Source organism: Arvicanthis niloticus, chromosome 11 (assembly GCF_011762505.2).
Source record: "Arvicanthis niloticus isolate mArvNil1 chromosome 11, mArvNil1.pat.X, whole genome shotgun sequence".
In the NCBI taxonomy this organism is placed as follows: domain Eukaryota; kingdom Metazoa; phylum Chordata; class Mammalia; order Rodentia; family Muridae; genus Arvicanthis; species Arvicanthis niloticus.
In genome coordinates this window covers 7,942,377-7,963,677 of record NC_047668.1, presented here as the reverse complement: position 1 = coordinate 7,963,677, position 21,301 = coordinate 7,942,377, and the positions used below count along the sequence as shown (strand labels likewise).

The 21,301-nt window shown below is 35.7% G+C and overlaps 1 long non-coding RNA gene across 3 annotated transcripts in view; it reads right to left on the bottom strand.

The window, feature by feature from the left end:
* Positions 1-330: 330 nt before the first annotated feature.
* The window catches only part of LOC143443838 (uncharacterized), a 45,307-nt gene continuing 24,336 nt past the window's right edge, over positions 331-21,301 (bottom strand). For all 3 annotated transcript variants that reach the window (XR_013113134.1, XR_013113135.1, XR_013113133.1), the window contains 3 exons: positions 11,603-11,679; positions 1,597-1,736; positions 331-798 (listed from right to left, as the gene is read on the bottom strand). This is a non-coding gene — a long non-coding RNA (uncharacterized LOC143443838). The remainder of the gene's footprint in view (positions 799-1,596; positions 1,737-11,602; positions 11,680-21,301) is intronic.

Genomic DNA, 21,301 nt, shown 5'->3' with positions numbered 1-21,301 from the left:
AGCCAACAGCTAGATTAAACTTGGCTGTTGTCTGTGAGCAGAATAAAGAGTAACTTGGATCCTTTCATTGAAGTCACAGCTTTTAATTAGCATAAACACTATTTTGACTGCATGCTTTATGATTGAATTTGTAGAACTTTTTGAGTAATCAGAAAAATTTTATTTAGCATTGTTATGTTATCAATTTTTAAAAAGCCAAGTAAATTATTTTTATTAATGATTTATTCTGCACAAGTGACCACAAATAAGTAAAATAATATTATCTTGCTTTAATTTTGGTAAAGATAACATATAAACAAACCAATATCTCCATAAATGAAACACGTAGTAGAACTTTAAATTTTTATCTTTATTTATCTATACCTATACATTTAAAATATAAAATTTGTGTTTTTCTTCTCTATACTATTATATTTGAATGAAAGAAACTTATGATACATTCTGATGACTGGAGATATAAACTATCCAAATAAAAACTACTATGGCATGAAAAGCAAGAAGAAAAACTTGTAAAGACTTCCCTACAACTCAAGGCTTAGGAAGTACAGTAATAGTCTTCATGGATACATTAAGTAGATTTTGTTGAACATAAGTGACAAATAGATGTATTTTGTGCTTTAGAAAAAGCATGTAGGATACCATACATACATACATATATATCATACATACATATATATAGTATGATATATATATGTGTGTGTGTGTGTGTGTGTGTGTGTGTATCATACTATCAGAGAAGTGATAGAAATGACAACTTTATAATAGCATCTTCTGGTCTAGTAGTTGAATCAATCCAGCCTGCAACATGAACAGAAGAATGTGAGACATAGAACCTAAAGTTTCCAGAAGGGGTTTTCATGTATTTGTAAAAACTATGGGTCTTGAAGGCCATATCAGCCAATGAAGCAGGAGGGCTAACTACAGATCTTCACTTCTTCCACCCCCTCCCAAATCCAGTATTCCAGCCTCATCCTCAGCTCTGTAGCAGACCAACTGCTGTGGTCACCTCCCTTCTCCCACCCCTATATCTGATCGATTACACAAATCTTCCCCTCCAGCCTTCCTTCCTCCCAATTTATCACTTTATTCCAGCTATCAATTTCCGCATGTATTTCCTGGGGAGCCGCAGGTCATTCCCATCCAGGGAAGAGTAGCCTGATTGGGGATCTTCATGTCTCTCAACTCTCCTCTAAATTCAATCACATTGTCTCATCCCCAACTGTATAGCAGAACACCTACCATAGCATCTGCTCTCTCTCTGCCCCTATCTTCAATGAACCACATAGGCCTTCTCCTCCAACTTTCATTTCCTTTACTCATTGCTTCATTCCAGCCCATACTCCAACAGGCACTACCTGGGAAGCTTCAGGTCACTCCAAACAGGAACACAGTTAACCTAGCTGTGTACCTTGGCCCCTCTACCCTCCTCTAAATTCAATCCCTAGTTTCACTCCCAACTCTAAAGCAGGCTGCCTGTTCTGGGCTCACTCTCCTAACTGTAGCCATCTCAGATCAGTCATATAGCTCTTCTCCAACCATCCTTCACACCCATCTTGTAATCTAAACCCCCAAATTCAGTAGGCATTTTCTACAAACCTTCCAGCCAAGACTGTCTGACAAGCAAGTAGGCTACCAAAGCAGATAAACAAACTTCAGATCTTCACTTTCCCACCTTTTCTCCATATCCAATCCTTGAGTTCTATAGTAGGCCACCACTTGTAGCTTCTTCCCACGTTCTGCAAAACAAATAAAGACAATACAAAGAATCAATAAAACAGAGTTGATTCCGTAAGAGAATCAACAAGATTGACAAACTCTTATCCAAATTAACTAAAAGGCAGAGAGAAAATCTAAATTAATGAAATTAGAGATATTTTTGGTTGTGAACCTAGCCAACTGGAGCATGAGTTATCCTAAAAGCTGTTGCGTATCTATGGGATATGTTCTTCCAGCTGGGCTGCCTTGTCTGGTCTTAGTGGGAAAGGATGTGCTTAGCCTCATAGAGGCTTGACATGTCATGGTGGGAGGGTACTCAAGGAACCCACACCAGCTCAGAGGAAAAGAGGAGCGGGTGACTGGGAGAGAATCAGCCAGTTGGATGTAAGGTGAATAAGTAAAAAAAAAAAAAAAAATGAATTAAATAAATAAAAATAATAAAAGAAATTAGATGTCAAAGGGAGGACTTAACTGCAAACATTGAAGAAATCTAGGGAATTCTAAGAACACAGTTTAAAATCCTGTGCTCCACAAAGTTTGAAAATCTAAAAGAAATTGTTAAGTCAATGATAACCAAGCTACAATCTGTAGAACCACAGATGTCAGGCATAGTGTAAGAGGCTAAGGGTGACAGATACATCTCTGTGGGAAAGGGAAATAGAATAAATGGTTGTAGATGATGGGGGTGGGGCTGGCACAGAAGAATCATGAGGGGAGGCTGCAGCCAAAAAGATGACGCCCAAGAGAAAATGAACTCCAGCATTCGAGGTACTTTGTCTCACAAAATTAAGTCAGGGCGGTGGTGGCACACGCCTTTAATCCCAGCACTTGGGAGGCAGAGACAGGTGGATTTCTGAGTTCGAGGCCAGCCTGGTCTACAGAGTGAGTTACAGGACAGCCAGGGTTACAGAGAGAAACCCTGTCTCGAAAATAAAATAAAATAAAATAAAATAAAATAAAATAAAATAAAATAAAATAAAATAAACAAAAATAAATAAATAAATAAGTAAATAAATAAATCTCACTTTTTTTTTTTTTTCTGATCTTACTATTTTTTTCTTCCCTCCATCCTTCGGATGTATACTGTGGCTTTCACTTTAGTGTTCCCGTGGGATTTCTGAATGTGCAAAAGGGTGGGTTGTAGAATCTACATTTGTTTCTTGAAGGTTTTGGCTTTTGTTTGCTTTTTGTTTGGTTGGTTGGTGTTTTTTGGGTTTTTTTCCCCTCTTTTCCCTCTGCTTGTTTTGTCCTGTTCTATTATCTTAACTTTGTTTTACCGTATATTACTTTATTTTATTTTGTTATTTACTCCTTAGATGCCTGTTTGTTTTCTAAGAAGAGACAGAAAGTTTGGAGATCTGGAGATCCAGATGAGAGGGGAGGTAGAAAGCCCAGTGAGTGGTAGAGGAAGAGGAAATGTCACATAATGAGTGTGTGCTATGTGAGAAAATTACATTTATTTTCAATAAAAGGGAGGGAAAGTGAAGCCGTTAAAATAAAAACAAACTAACAAAAACTATAGCTCTTCTTTTAGAGATGATGGGATGCAAATCACGTGGTTTAAGGATTTATGACAGGCCAATGTTACAACATTTTAATAGGAACCTCTAATGCTGCATGATAAAAATAATTAAAATGTTATTTTTAGACAAGGTGTCTGTGTGTGTGTTTATATATTTTTAAGAGTCAAGTACTTCAAAATTGTCCATGAACAACAGTTTAACAAGCGCTCTTACTGAGGTAAAGACCTACGTGTACTAGATTGGATAAGTTAATAATGAACTCAGAGTCATCAATAACGTGTATCAGTGTCACATTAAGGACAGAAATACATTTAAAAAATTGCCCTTAGAGTAATTAGACCAAGAGTTCGTCCAATACTTTGCTCTCCCTGTCTTCTTGTTTGACGCTAAATCTGTGTCTGCCTGAAGGCTGTCCTGTGAATCTATCCCTGTGTCTGTCTGTCTGTGTGTGAGAAAGAAAATATCTGTCCCTAATGGGTGGGATGCTGTATCTTTTATTGAAAAGAATAGAAAGCATCATATAGTGAAGAATAAGGAATACTTTAGTGGAACTATTAAATGGAATTTTACAAATTATTAAGTTATTATTCAACTGATCCTGTCTTACCAAGATAACAAATGGCATTACAAACACCATTATTTGTCAAACAACACCTGTGTATTATATTCACTATTTATGATGGATCTTCATTTTTAAGGCTACTTTCAACCTATATTTTCTGTTTTTAGCAAATCACTATCATAAAATACATACAAATACATCTGCATACCTCTTTAGTCAGGAGCATGGAAGATTTAATATTAAAGTGATATATTAGCTTAGGTTGTAACAGTTGACTGCGTGAGAGTCCCAAGGCAAGGTTGTTAAAGGCAAAGACATGTTAAAGAAACAGGCTGTGTACACAGTAGGATAGTAGTCTTAAGCCTTCACTGACATCAAGCTGTTATACTCTTTTGGCTATAAGGGACAGAATAATTTCCTGTCTCTTTGAATGTTTTACCATAATGCATTGCCATACTACAGAATAAAGTTTTTCATTTATATGTGAAAAATTAAGTTTGATAAGAATAGAAAACTGAAGATCATTTTTCTTGACGAACAGAGATGCAAAACCTTATTGAAATACTTGCAAACAAAAATTGAATCTATTAAAAAGATCATACACCAAATCTAGTTAGTTGCCTCTCAAGGATGTAAAGCTATTTAAACATATGCAAAGTAATTAAATGTAATACAACATATTAATAGACTACAGAACAGAAATCATATCTTTGAATAGTTGCAGAAAGAGAATAATCTTAATATACAAATAAATGTATAATTAAGTTTATTTTACAGTAATCTGTCATCTTATATAATTTAAATGCTTTCAGGGGACACATAAAAATGAGCACATTTGAATACTGATACATTTGAAACAAATTAATATTAATGTACTGCTCTTTACTCCCTGTATCAAACAGCTTGAGAGACTGCCTACCATGAAAAGAACTTTATAAATGTGAAGAAGAATATCAATATTTTCAAGATAAGGTAAACTTCATGCTTTCTTATTCTGTAACAGGACTGAAAGAGAGAAACTTTATGCTGTAGCTTCATTTTGGATTCAGAAGCTACAAACAGGTGATACTGCTATTATTTTTAGTTCAATCAAAGTAAATGTACTACAGAAAGCCAGGTATTATATCTGTATAGTGACAAATACTGGGGGTCAGGTCATGCAGCCATGATCAAACAAATTAGTGCATGACCTTAAAAAACTGCTGGGATCTCTGGTGCCCCATCTGCATTTCAGTTTCTCCATGGGTCACATGACTCATGATAATTTCAGAAATGCTTTCTTCTATGGCATTTGAACAAATGGCTTGTGGTTAGCATACACAGCTTATTAGAATAGTGTGTAGAATGTGGCAGGTGTTGTATAAAAATAAGTTGTTTCCAATGTGCAAAGAAACATTTGCTTGGTAAGGTCACAGTCCAGCATGTGTCGGGCAAAGTCTAAAGAGTTCTAGGTAGAAACATTATTGAAGAATAAATATTAAGATTGTAGTGGTAGCAATGAGCTTCTTATTTTATAGGTATGGTGCTGGACAAATAAATATTGAGAATATATTTTATTAATTTTGTCCTCACAAAATTATGAACCTGGTAAATATACTTTTAAATATTTAAATATCACTATTACTGTGGTGTCATATCTTCCTCAAAGTTACTCACACTTTAGCCCTCCATTTGATTTGGATATGACTGAATTTTTCTTTGCAACACTTTTAAAGCTCTGAATAGAAAGTATCTCTGTGACATATGTAGTCATCAGCAGGCTACTGGTGTATAGCTAATTTAAAAGGTGGGAGCTTCAAATATTGACACAGTCACTGCCTCTACTGGGTAAAAGCAATGCCTAATTATCACTGTTATCCATCCACAGTGATGTTTCTATTTGCAAACAATTAATGCTACTGTTATTGAATTTTGGGAGTGATATGCAAGAAAACCAGAAAATCTGAGTTCATATCCTTAAGGCTCCCATATCACTGGACAAACTCAAACTATCTCTAATGTGTACTGACACTTGCTTTAACTTTATAAGACCATTTAATTTTCAGACATTGAAGGCTCTGATAATTATCTTCATATTTGTTCTAAATTTTCTAGAAAAAAAACAAAGTAGTAATAAGGCCTCTCTGGTCAGAGAAAAGAATAGGCTGACTCCAGATCTTCTCCTCTTCCTAGCTCCTTCAAATCTATATTCTGTCTAGTTTGGTGTTTTTACGTGATTCCTGAGTGTGTGAGTACATTTCTGACTCTTGCTCCTTCTCTTGGGTTTTTTTTCCCCTCTGTTTGATGGCCTTGTTCAAGTTCGATGTGATAGTTTTACTTTTATCTTAATATTTTTTATATTTTTTTAAAAAAATAAATGAATGAATGAATGAATGAATGAATGAAAACCTAGCCACTAGGCTACAGATTAAAAACTGAACTATCATTAATACCTGTTGGGAAAGGGTAAGTCAGTGTTCTCCAATGGAATGACAAGGTATCACCCAGTCCAGCACAAGTCTCATGTTCAGCAGTAGTTGATCAATATATAATGGGCCCCACAGGTTTGTTTGTTTGATGTTTTTGTTTCATTTTATTTTGTTTTAAGCTCATTTTTAGTTACTGTTTTGTTTTCTTTGTTTTGTTTTTCTTTGAGGTGGTATTTTGTTTTCTTAGTTATGTGGGATTTTTACTGGATTTTTGTTTGTTTATTGAGAAAGTACTTGGCTCAGGAAAGGGAGAGAATCTGGAAAGACTTGGTGGAAAGGAAGAATACATATAAACATCTTTAATTTTAAAGATTCAATTGTTTAAAATTAAAACATGTAAAAAATGAAGAAGTTATAATACAGTAAATTAAAGTATATAATTGGCAGTGTACTTTGCTGTTTGAAACCATTATGATTTCAGTGATAGGTTATATTTGAAAATTCTCAGATTATAAGTATAAAATTACTATCAAATATTCTCTATCAACCCTTTGCCATCAAATATCTTACTTCTTGCCTTCAATTGTTTACCTCTTCTAAGCTGTAGTTTGTCTCACTGGTGTTGTTATCTGTTCAAGCTTTAGTCATTAGGCTCCCATAAACATGTCTCAGTCTCTGACATCCCTATGTGTAGAAGACAGCATCATGCAATTGCTCTTGTAGCCTAGAGTTCTAGCCTTCAAAAGCCCAAATCACACATTTAAAAATAACAAAGAAGTGATTTTTGAAATGTATTAAATAGTCATGATAGAGAGCCAGGTGCAAACTCATAAAGTAGAAACTGTGCCTTCCCTCCCCCCCCACGCTCCCCCACCACACACACTAAAGAGGCCATAAGAACTGAAACCAAATTACAGAAATATTAGCCAAGGCTGAAGACTATTCTCTGAGATGCCTGGAGCTGCTGTTCGTGGCCTGTGTAGGGAAGATAGAAGAAACAACAAAGAGAAAACATTACAGAGGAAAATTTCCCTGTTCTTCCTCCTTCTCTCTTACTCTGAGTATGAGTATCAGTGAAGAGGAAGTATTATGCAACTAATCACAGAGATACGTGCATTTTACAATAAATAACTTCCAAGCCTCTTGATATTTTATGAGAGACATCAGAAGGTAATCTACAAATGGTATGTCAAGAACTGAAACATCTTCATTTGTGATAAAAATTACTTCACATGAAGTTAGAACGGAAGTAGAGTTGGAGGATTTGCCAGCATTTTTCCCTTTCACAACAGCTCTGAAGAATAAGAGTATTTTTAGAAAAATTCAAGAGTTGATGGCAACTTTCTGTGGTAAGGTGGGCGGAGGGTAAAAAATCATTTCTGATCTATGAAATACAAGTTCAAATTAATCTGAATTCAGTTATGTATGTAAGTGTGTCCGTGCATATGTGTGTGTGTGTGTGTGTGTGTGTGTGTGTGTGTATTGTGCAATTATTTAGTTAACCAGCCATGAGGCACATTTAGGATTTAGAATAAATTTGATTATTAAGATTTCAGCTGCCAGGCAGTGGTGGCGCAGGCCTTTAATCCCAGCCCTTGGGAGGCAGAGGCAGGCAGATTTCTGAGTCTGAGGCCAGCCTGGTCTACAGAGTGAGTTCCAGGACAGCCAGGGCTACACAGAGAAACCCTGTCTCAAAAAACAAAAACAAAAGTAAACAAGATTTCAGCTGGTTGGAGACAGTGTCAAAACCATTGGCCTAAGCAGTTATTCATATATAAAAAAGTCTCAGAGTCATTATTTTGGAGATGAGTTTAACACATGAGGTTAGAGACATCTTTAACTACATATTTTTATTTATTTTCATGGCAATTCTAAGGCTAAATATTGTTGTTATTTACATTTTTTCAGTCATGGAAACTAGAATAATATTATATGTTCAAGACCATGATTCCGATAGTGATTGAAAGACAGTTGTCAGGTGAACACTTTGTGGCCAATGGGGGGGAAAGGGTCTTGAATATACAGACCCCTCATCTTCTGAAACCTTGAAACACAAGTTGAAATACCAATATTTGATTTGAATCTATAATATAGTTCTGAAAATAAATCAGTTAGATTTTTCCAGCTATAATTTTTAGAGAAATTGATGCTTAAGACAGATGCTCTGTACCATTGCCACCATCAAGACCAAGATGGTCAGGACTATAATTATTCACATGGTTCATCCCGATACCATGTATGTTGGCATGGTCCAGGCCACATCCTACAACTACCCAGTACCTGTTCCAGACAATGGGAACATGCCTGAAATGGCTAAAGAAACTATAAATGTTCCTGCTGATGGAAGGGGCCCCTTCCCTGTTGCCCTCCAACAAAATTGCAAAAACCACCCCACAAAAAGTTTTGAAGCTAATTTGCTTAGCAGAATATGACCAGTTAATATCATAATCTATGATAACAACTACTGATTCTGAAGCTTGCTCCTTTTACAATGGTTTTTATTGATACTTGATACATTTTTATTTTTTCACTGCTGCAACCTAGTGAACCACGGATTGTACTAAGTAACTGCTGTTTGATTGTAAATCAAAGTCACTTAAGCATATCAGTAGTCATACCTGCCATCATTACGCATTCTTTTTAACATTAAACTATTCATCTTCATCTTTGATGTTTGTTCCTTTCTGTATATAGTTGAATCTCAATCTCAAGATTCAAATGCTTTTGCTTCGTTGAATCTGATCTAGACAGTTCTTGAAACATGAATAAATTAGAGGGTCAAAGATAATACTGCCATGTAACATCTGCAAAATATGTCTCTTGGAAATGAGACCAACTTATTTAGATATTTAATTGAGTTAAGCATTCATCTCAATTTTAGTTATTAAAATAAATTATATATTATGTTTGTTATATGTTTTTTATTTTAACATGAAGTTTCATTAAAGAAGTTCTTAGATTGGCCTTTTGTGTCTGTTCATTTGTGAATTATAAACTATATCTTCTCATAAAATCAATAATGATATGAGTATTTCTTTATTTTGATTGTATTGTATACCACCAACTGGGCAACATACACCAGCTGATATGAGGCCCCCAAAACATATACAGCAGAGGACTGCCAGGTCTGGATTCAGTCAGAGAAGAAGCACCTAACTCTCAAGAGACTGGAGGGCCCATGGAGTTTAGAGGTTTGGTGGGGTGAGGCGTAGGTGGTGGGTGTTGGGAACATCCTCGTGGAGACAGGGGGTGGCGAGGAAGTATGGGAGTCAGAAGGTGAATTGGGAGGGAAATGATGCCTGAAGTGTAAATAAATGAATAAATAAATAAACAAATAAATATCATTCTCCTATTCTGTGTTGGTCCCCAAAAATACAGCACACCCTGCTCTCAAACATTTTCTAGAGCTCTGCTCTCTTTTTCACATCTACAACACTCAGAAGCAGAGGATTCTTTCTAGGAAGAGCATTCAGTGTCTCCTATCACCGTGCCAGTCTTCAGAAACAAGACACACAAAAGTCAATAGGGAGCACGTGTTCAGACTTCTGTCATTCTTCTAAGACATTTACCTCTAGCAGGATAGAACATTACCTTTTCACAGTATTACCATAGCACTTATAAATTTCATTAGTCTGTTGTGCGTTACTTGAATATTAAACTCCTTAAGATCAGCAGTCTTGACTAGTCTTCTGTCTAGTAAACATGAAAAAGGTCATACTAGTTAACAGTCATATTGGGACAGCAAGGATCTATAAAAAGGATTTTCTAATTTTCCAAGATTTTCTCTTACACTCCTATATTGGACTTTATAGCAATCATCATTACTTATTTATATGCGAAAAGCAGCAGTATTTAGAAGGCACAAAGCAAAAATAATGAGTAAGTGCTAGAATTCTGGACTTATTATTATCTGATTAAAAATAATCAGACCACATTTTTGTCGTGATTTTTTAAATGTCAGATTAAGATCAAGAATTTGTTCTTAATTTTATCATATGACTCTTTCTGCATACAGAACAGAGTAGAAACAAAAGGCTTCCCCCTGGCCTGTAGTCTGAGTACTACTGTGTTCAAGGCTCTCCAGTGAGTATACTAATCACAAACATTCCTGCATTATTGGGATAGCCACATTCATCTTGTATGATCAAGTAGCTATTTAATTCATGTTAGAATATAGTTGACCCTCCATAGCTATGCTAACATGTTTTCATACTTCGAGTTGGCAAATAGTTCTGAATGCCAATCTCCTTGCTTGCTGAGGACATTAAACCCACTACGAACCACATACATTGACTAGAAGTCTTTCTGTGAATGTTGTCTAGATGAAGAACTGCACACAGTTTTCATTCCTGCTCAAATTAGACATGGCTTTTTGCTTTTAGTTTTTTAGTATACACAATATCCACACCGTTGGGTGTGAGCTTCAATTTGGCTACTCTTCTTCATTGTATCCCATGGTTTTTTTTTAGCATTTTCCCTGACTTTCTTGTCATGCTCAGTTCCCTGTGTCATTGGCATATTGCATAGTCCTGGATGATCATCTACTACCCCAATCTTTCATTTAGATAAATAACTTTATAGCCTATTTTTTCTCTTTCTTAAAACAGATAATAATATTTAAGGAAATTCAGCTTCTACTACAACTCTTCCAAATGCTGGGAATGCCAGGGTCTCAGACGGTCTCTGACACTGTTTTCAGGTACTTAGCCTCCTCAAGTCATTTCATCTGTCGTTCCATGATGTTCCTGTTGTAAGCAGGGAGGGCTGAAAAACCTGACTTAGTGCTTCCTGAAGAACTCCAGTCCTTTGAGACATGCATGGAAATGGAAGATGGAGATATTATGCACGTTCATTCCACAGCTCTTATGCCTCTTATGTTCATATTTACCTTTGTTGGATTTCTCATGTTATTTGTTTTTGCAGCAGGACCTCATGTTGCCTATTGTTTCTCTGAACTTTCAGCAGAGGCTGAACTTCAACTCCTGATCCAGATTGTCCTTCTTTTAGCCTCCAAATTCTGGAATTGCAGGCATCCACCACTATGTCTGGATTTGGGGGTGGGGTGTACACTCAGTTTTTTTTTTTTATTTATGTAGTTCCTAGTATATATTGTTATCTTTGTGTTTGCCTTTGTCCAAATTTTGTTCAGGAGCTCTTGAGTCCTATGTGATGCAAGCACTATAATGTACGGACTCATGCTATATGTCTATGAAAGAATATTTTTCTACAGTACACAATAATTTAACAAAAACCAACCATACAGTGGATAAAATCAGGATAACTAAAGCCCAAGCACACAGTTGTATCCAAATAAAAGCTTGCAAATAAAAAAAAGCCAGAAAATAGTTCAATTAGACTTTTTGATTGTAAAGTTTATTCTAAGTAAATCTCACCTGCACACCGTGAGTTTTCTCTGTAAGAATCAGGGAGAACTATGTAACTTCTGCACCTGTTGAGTCTCACAGAAAACCTATAGGAAACAAAAATACAATCTCATGTGAGCAAATACAGAAGATTAGAATAAAGCCTTGGGTGGCCAAAGTTCTTGCTGTTATGCCAACTCTTGTACATCCTATATCATTAGTAGAGAAAGATTACATAATGGCAAATTACTAGCCTTATCTTTAAAATTTTTAGACAATGCACATTATCTGATCATCAGTGCACATTTTCTGAACATACAGAGAGATTAGAACAAATATAAAGGTTATCATTTGCATTTATGAATTTTGATAATTCTTTGTCTTGTGTCCACACACATGTCTATGACTTTGGAGAAGAGATTTATGCTTAGCCTTGTGGCAGCTCCTGCAGGGGCTAATCAGAAGGGCTGCTGTGACCAAACTCAAGTGGAAGTTGCAGCTGCTTGGGAGACATTTTTCATTAAAGCTGCCTGCCAGTGGCAATACAGAATGAAGACTGAATTTCTGTAACAAAATGTGACACATGCAAGGTACTTGGACAGAGTTTTCAGAATTTTCTCATGGTGACATTGTGTGTTGCCACCATGAATGAGAATAAAATCTTTAAGCTATTATTGTCATTAGCATTCACCCTAGGATAATCTGGCTAAATGTGAACATTTCTATATTTCTAAGTAATAATTATAAAACATAGCTTGCTTTTGCAAATAAAATTATAAATGTGTTTAGCACTTAAAATTAATTATAGTTATGGACAAAGGCTAGAGAACAATTTAAATTTCACTAAAATAACAAAATTGTGAATAACTTTTTTCTGTTATTATGATTTTGTTTTTTATAAAATTTACATATATATTATATTAATTAAAATTTAAGGTCCTTTACCAGGGCTAGAGTTTTCAGCTACTCTGACATTTACCTTTAGTTTGAGAATAAGCCAATTTCTCTGATTCTTCTTAGTCTAATAGATATTTTGAAACAAAACTTTACAAAGAAATCTTATAATAGTCATAATTTTGAATGTTTACTCTCATTGTTATGTAAAGTTCTTAAGGTTTTTTATATTTAATAGGTGTTTTTAATAATTACTTGAAAATTTTTTACAGTGTATTTTTATCACAATTACCCCCAACTCTTTCCCTTTGCCTATCTCAGATCCATTCTTTCCCCTTAGTGCCCACCTTCCTATCTTCCTCTTAATTTCCTAATGTAATACCCATTAATGTTAATTTATACTGTCCACATATTTATATGTAGGGGCCCATCCACTATAGCATAATCCATGTTAAAAGAATTACATTCTTAAAAGAAATTAGCTCTCCCTCTGCCAGAAGCTACCACTTGTTCATACTCCTCAGTTAGGAGTTAGGGCATACAAACCTTTTATCCATGCTAGAATGTTGAGCACCTTAGTTTTGTGTAGGTCTTGTACAGATGCTATGGGAGAAAGTCTGTAGTAATTCTATCATGTCAAGAAGAATTAATTTTTCTGCTTTTCCCTATCTTCTAAACTCTTTTGATTCCATCTTACAAGATGGCCATGATTTGATCCTTGAGATAGGGTGTAATACAATGCCCCATTGATGACTGTATAGGCCATAATCATTTAATCTTTGTGGTTTTTTATTATTATTATTTGCATGCTTCAGGGTTTACATTCTATATGAACACAAGGACATTCTGTGATGAGATCTGAGAACTACACTAATCTATGAGTAGAATGATAAAAATATAAAGGGTAGTTTGTTCTTATGTCCATTAAGTCAGACTATAGAAATTTCACTCTTGAGGCATGTCTTGATTTGCATAAGGATTTTTAACATGTGTGTGCATGTGTGCACACATGCATGTGTGTATGTGCATGAGTGCATGCATGTGTGCATGTGTGTGTGTGTGTGTGTGTGTGTGTGTGTGTGTGTAAAGGTTTTTTAATAAGTCCTGTTCCTCACACTGTGATTGAAAAGAATTCAACCTCTTATTATTTCAGGCTGCACATCTAACTCAAAAACTTTCAGAAAGATTTCACAGCACTAGTATTGAAGAAATAAAATTGAAAATTCATGACATATGCAGAAAAAGATTAGATTCTTGCTCACAAATAAGTTTATGATGGTTTCTTTCACGACATATAATAAAAGGCTTCTTGTTTTATTCATTAATATCTACATATATTTCTTTGAGCATCTAGAGGAAAAACAGCTCAGAATTTATAAAAGGAAGTATCCACAAAAGAAAGAGGTTTTAGAAACATTTCAGATTTCTATAAACTTGCTATAAACTGTGTCATCTAAAGACATAAGTATTTTAAACCAAATGGGACTTTCTACAAGGTTTGAAACATGGAGGTGTACTGGCTGTAATCACACAAGTCTCTCAAAGTAAGATAATCCCTAAGGGAGGCATAAATCTCCCAAAGAAGAGAAGACAGAAATGTCAATGCTTGAGAACACAAAGCATCCAGAGAGCTGTACAACCTGCATCTCTCCATGCATGAGATCACTACCTCAGCTTGCAGGTGTCTAATGATAAATTCATAATGTGTATGAAACATCTAAGTATGTGTGCATAACAAGCAAATACAAACACAGGGGCTGTTCAATTCAATTACTGCTTAAGTCCCTACAGAATGCTAGTCACTATATCAACTCTCCCACTTCAATTGAAGAATAATTCCTTTATGCTTAATATCTGGTGCATGAAGACTGCCTTCAGATTATTAGTTTATCTCTGAATTTCAGGAATTCAGTGTTGTCACATAGAGCTGCATTTCATAATGTCTTACTAAAGTTTGTCATGATATACAGTATATTTTTACTCTTGGTACTATCTCTTTCATTTTCTTACGTAACATGGCTTAACTGTTGGCAAACAATTATACAATCCTCAGATATATAAAATTTTAGATGTTAAATCCTTTCTTGAGAAGTGGAGACAAGAAATGTGGGTGATGTGAAACAGCATAATAGAATGAGTTCATATCATATATTCTGAGATTGGCCTGAAAGGCAATCACCCTTTCAGACATGCTGAATATTAACTCCTTATGAAAACCTCTTTGTAAAGTTTTTCTTTATGTGGGCTAAGTTTCTGTATGCATATCTTAGTATAAATATATACTCATATACATATATGTGTATGAAATGTTTTATACTTAGAATTTAGTTTTAATTATATGGAGCTTAATTACTATTTACTTGGCTAGGGATGTGCTCAGTGGTAGGGTGCTTTTCTATCATGTAGAAGGTGAAGGCTAAATGTTCTTTTTTGGCTAGGCTAAAATAGTGACTGTGCTTTTATGGACATTTTAACTAGAAAGCTTTGAAAACAATAGATACAACAAAGATTTTATGATAGTTGCCAAACATAAGTTGCTAAAATCTTATCAATAAGACTTCTACCAATATTGAAAAATGACAAAGTATGTATTTTAAATGTATCACAAGTTAGTTATTATATTTCAAAATCTGTTAGATTTTAAAATATTGCTTTAAAATAAATTGCCTCTATGTATATACCTTCTTTACATATCCTGATATTCTGTGTCTCAGGTACAAAATTCAACCAGTCTTGGTATTTCTTTTTCTTTTAGAGCTAAGTGGTATATTTAATAGCTTCTGCAGAACTCGGTAGAAGTTTTGATGATCTGTGAGTACATAAATCTGAATACAAAGAAGAGAGCCGCAAGCACAAAATAAAGCTGAGGACTAATCCATAATTTGAAGTTTCTTAGATGTGAAAGATTCCTAGAGGCATATACTTACAGTCTTCTGACAGCACTGGTGTGTGTGCATGTGCATCAACTGAAAGACCATTTTATCTCTAGGATTCCAACTTGATACTTGGTTTTCTTATAAACTAGATGACAAGTGGTGCCTCTTAGTGTGTTTGAACTCTGCTGACCGGAAAGTCTCACAGGAAACACAAGAGAGTGGTGAACTCTTGACTTTGAGCATCATCAAATGAATTTTTAAAGTGTCAAATAATGGATGTATGCAATTATCAACATTCATACAAACTCACATTTAGTCATTGCAGTCAATTATTACAAAACACTCTAATGAGTCACTTTTACCTAAGTAAACATTCTTTTAAGTAATGGAAACAAAGTACTTAAGCAAGTATTACTTTACTTGAGTAGCCTGTACTGTTTGAAATAAAAGTAAACAACATTCTGTTATCTTAGACTACATAAATTTAAGAGACTGTAATTTTCTATTCTACTCAATGCTGTAGTTTCATTATATAGATAATAAAGAAATATTTATTGATAGAATATTGACATAATAAAGTAAGCAAAAATGGAAGTTACTTAAAATATATTAATAAATAAAATAAACCAAAGATAGATACCTATAGGGTTGGAACCTCTATTACTGGTTTACATAAATAAAGATTTTACTTCAGCATCCACTCAAGATTTCTTGCTTTAAGTCAACAGTTCAGCTATCCTGTTGCTTCACTTGGGATGGAGATTGATTCATTGAAAACATGTTTCTATGCTTTGATTTTCATTTTTGTGTTTTTGTGGGTTGTATTAGTCTATTGTTGTGGTTGTTTTATTGTTGTTGTTGTTGTTGGTGGTGGTGGTGGTAGTGTGTGTGAAGTTTGAAGGTTTTTTTGTTTTGTTTTGTATTGCTTTTGTGTCTTTTATTTTTAGTGTAGAGAAAATGAAGTTGTGTAGATAAAGTGGAGGGAGAATCTAGGAGAAGCTGTAGGAGAGCACAACATGATCAGATATATTGGATGAAAAATTTTAATTAAAAATCTGCTTCCTAAGGAGACTGATCCTTTACTAGGTCTTCTGATATGAATCCTCTGTGAGATGCCTCTATTATTAATATAGTCAAGAGACTTTTGAGGCTGGCTGTTCTGTCAGCGGCCTTTTATCTAGCATTATTTCATCCATTTTGTCTAGTACTTGTCCTTAAAGGAGTCTACAGCACTTTACTTTTCCATGGATGATACTTGCACAATTGATACAGTACTATTTTTCTCTTGCATTAAAGTCCAAAAACAGTTAATACTAAAGAAACATAGATAAGACATTTAATTAGTATTATGCCCCTTGGTTGGTCCTTTCTGCAAAGGCAGAATCCTAGCTGGTCTGCTCCCATGAAGATACCATATCCTGACCCATCCTAGAGGAACCACTGTACTCAGAGCAATGGGTAAGAACCCTCCCCCACAGCACTATGACCAGAGCTGCAGCTTGGAGCCTAGGTTTCTCAGAACACATCACCTACCCAAACTCCAAAAAACCACTCCCTGTCCACCCCTCCCTTGGTCCTTTTTGCTGGGGCAGAATCCTAGCTGGTCTACTCCCCTGAAGACACCATACCCTGACCCATCCTAGAGGAACCACTGTACTCAGAGCTGTGGAGCAACCACTGTATTCAGCACAGCAGAGATTCCCCTGTACTTAGAGCAGTTGAGAAAGCTGGAGTCTCAGGAGCTCTAACACACCCAGGATCATAGTATTTCAGGAACCTAGAGGCAGCCTGAGTCCCAGGGGCTCTTCTACCCAGTATCTCAGGATCACAGGATCTCAGAGATAGCTGGACTCTGAGGAGTTCTGACAGAAGCAAGATAGCAAAAGAGACAGGCTCCAGTCAGAGACAGTGAATGCAGGTAGCACTAGAGATAAATAGATAGTAAAAGGCAAGTGCAAGAACATAAGCAACAGTCCTGGATACCCCATCACACTGGAAAAGCAGGATTCAGAATTACAATCACTTCTCATGATGATGATAGAGGACATTAAGAGGGAAATAAATAACTCTGTTAAGGAAATACAGGAGAACACATGTAAACAAGTAGAAGCTCTTAAAGAGGAAACATAAAAATCCCTTAAAGAATTGCAAATAAACTCAACCAAAAAGACCAAAGATATGAAGGAATCGAACAAAACCATCCAGGATCTAAAAATGGAAGTAGAAACAATAAAAAAAAATCCCAAAGGGAGACTACCCTGGAGATATAAAACCTTGGAAAGAAATCAGGAGCCATACATGCAAACATCGCCAACAGAATACAAGAGATAGAAGACAGAATCTCATGTGCAGACGATACCATGAAAAACATTGACACAACTGTCAAAGAAAATGCAAAATGCAAACAGTTCCTAACCCAAAACTTCCAGGAAATCCAGGACACAACGAGAAGACCAAACCTACGGATAATAGGTATAGATGAGAGTGAAGATTCCCAACTTAAAGGGCCAATAAATATCTTCGAGAAAATTATAGAAGAAAATTTCCCAAACCTAAAGAAAGAGATGCCCATGAACATAGAAGAAGGCTACAGAACTCCAAATAGACTAGACCAGAAAAGAAACTCTTCCTGTCACATAGTAATCAAAACATCAAATGTACAAAACAAAGAAAAAATATTAAAAGCAGTAGGGGAAAAAAGTCAAGTAACATGTAAAGGCAGACCTATAAGAATTATACCAGACATCTCACCAGAGACTATAAAAGCCAGAAGAACCCAGAATGATATCATAAAGACCCCAAGAAAACACAAATGCCAACCCAGACTACTATACCTAGCAAAACTCTCAATTGCTATAGATGGAGACAAGATATTTGGTGACAAAACCAAGTTTACACAATATCTTTCCACAACTCCAGCCTTACAAAGGATAATAGACAGAAAACTATAACACAAGGAGAGAAACTTCAACCTACAAAGAGCAAGAAAGTAATCTTCCAACAAAACCAAAAGAAGATAGCTACACAAACATAATTATGCCTCTAATAATAAAAATAACAGAAAGCAACAAACACTTTTACGTAATGTCTCTTAATATCAATGAACTCAATTTTACAATAAAAAGACAGACTGACAGACTGGATACATAAACAGGACCCAGAATTTTGCTGCATACAGAAAATGCACCTCAGTGACATAGACAGACACTACCTCAGAGTAAAATGATGGAAAACAATTTTCCAAGCAAATGCACCCAAGAAACAAGCTGGAGTAGCCATTCTAATATCAAATAAAATTGATTTTCAACCAGAAATTCTCAAAAATATAAGAAAGGACACTTCATACTCATCAAAGGAAAATTTACCAAGATGAACTCTCAATTCTAAACATCTATGCTCCAAATGAAAGAGCACCCATATTCATAAAAGAAACTTTACTAAAGCTCAAAGCACACATTGCACCCCACACAATAATAGTGAGGGGGGGCTAGAACAACCCATTCAGTAGAGAGAGCATACACAATCAACTTGACAGCACACCTGAAAGCTCTAGAATAAAAGGAAGCAAATACACCCAAGAAGAGTAGACAGCAGGAGATAAACAACTACAGGGCTGAAATCAACCAAGTAGAAACAAAAAGAACTATACAAAGAATCAACAAAATCAGAAGCTGGTTCTTTGAGAAAAATCAACAAGAAAGTAAACCGTTAGCCAGTCTAACCAGAGGGCACAGAGACAGTATCCATATTAATAGCATCAGAACTGAAAAAGGAGACATAACAACAGAAACTGAGGAAATTCAAAAAATTATCAGATCCTACTATAAAAGCCTAAACTCAACAAAACTGGAAAATCTGGATGAAATGGACAATTTTCTAGACAGATACCAGGCACCAGAATTAAATCAAGAGCAGATAAACCATATAAACTGTCCCATAACTCCTAAGGAAATAGCAGCAGCCATTAAAAGTCTACCTGTAGGAAGCCGCTGTTAACTGTGATATAATCTTCCATTTCAAGATGGTGCTGGCCGCCTGTCTTCCCAATTGTAAACAATTATCTGTGCAGCTGCAAAGGCAGGAAGTGCACCAAAGTCACTGCCAATCCCGAGGCATAATATTGGGTGGTGAGCGAACAGCCAATCAGAAGTGAATACGTCACTCTAGGCTGTATTTAGGCTAGGCCCCTTCCGTGTCTCGGTCCTTCCGCTCCCTTCCGCCCTTCCGCTTTTTTCGCTTCTTCCGGGCTTCCCACGTGTGTGTTACACAGTAAAAAGTCCTCGTTTTGCAGTAACTACCCGAATTGCGTCTCGCGTGTTTTCTCGTCTACGGGCGTGGGGCAACGCGGGAGGCGCGCGTTATATCTACCCATCAAAAAAAAAAAAAGCCCATGATCAGACCGAGATAGTTTTAGGTTTTAGTGCAGAATTCTATCAGACCTTTCAAGAAGACCTAATACTAACTTTCTTCAAACTATTCCACAAATAGAAACAAAAGAAACACTACCCAATTCTTTCTATGAAGCAACAGTTGCACTCACACCTAAACCACACAAAGGCCCAACAAAGAGAATTTCAGACCAATCTCCCTTATGAATATTGATGCAAAAATACTCAATAAAATTCTTGTAAACTGAATCCAAGAACACATTAAAACAATCACTCATCATGATCAAGTAGGCTTTATCCCAGGAATGCAGGGATGGTTCAATATTCAGAAATCCATCAATGTAATCCACTATATAAACAAAGTCAAAAAAAAAAAAAAAAAAAGAAAGACATGATCATCTCACTAGATGCTGAGAAAGAATTTGACAAAATTCAGCATCCCTTCATGATAAAAGACCTGCAAAGATCAGGAACTCAAGGCCTATACCTAAATATACTAAAAGTAATATATAGCAAGCCAGTAGCCAACATCAAACTAAATGGAGAGAAATTTGAAGCAATTACACTAAAATCAGGGACTAGACAAGTCTGCTCACTCTTTCCCTACCTATTCAATATAGTACTGGAAGTCCTAGCCAGAGCAATTAGACAGCAAATGAAAACAAAAGAGATAAAAATAGAAAAATAAAGAAGTCAAATATCACTATTTGCAGATGATATAATAGTATACTTAAGTGACCCAAAAGTGTCCACCAGAGAACTCCTAAATCTGAAAAACAACGTCAGCAAAGTGGCTGGATCTAAAATTAATTAAAACAAATCAGTAGCCTTCCTCTACTCAATAGATTAACAGGCTGAGAAAGAAATTAGGGAAATGACACCCTTCACAATAGTCATAAATAATGCAAAATACCTTGGTGTGAATCTAACCAAGTGAAAGATCTGTATGACAAGAACTTCAAATCTCTGAAGAAAGAAATCGAAGAAGATCTCACAAGATGGAAAGATCTCCCATGCTCATGGATTGGCAGGATTAATATAGTAATAATGGCCATTTTGCTGAAAACAAACTACAGATTCAATGCAATTCCCATTAAAATCTCAACTCAATTCTTCACAGAGTTAGAAATAGAAATTCTCAAATTTATTTGGAATAACAAAAAACCCAGGATGGTGAAAACTATTCTCAACAATAAAAGAAATTCTGGATGAATCATCATCCCTGACCTCAAGCTGTACTACAGACCAATAGTGATAAAAACTGCATGGTATTGGTACAGACACAGGCAGGAAGATCAATGAAATAGAATTGAAGACTCAGAAATGAACCCACGTACCTATAGTCACTTGATTTGGACAAAGGGACTAAAACTGTCCAGTGAATAAAGGACAGCATTTTCAACAATTGGTGCTGGTTCAACTGGAAGTCAGCATGTAAATGATTCCTTGTACAAAGCTCAAGTTCAAGTAGATAAAAGACATTCACATACAACCAGATACCCTGAAACTATTAGAAGAGAAGGTGGGGAAGAGGCTTGAATGCCTGGGAACAGGGGAAAAGTTCCTGAAGC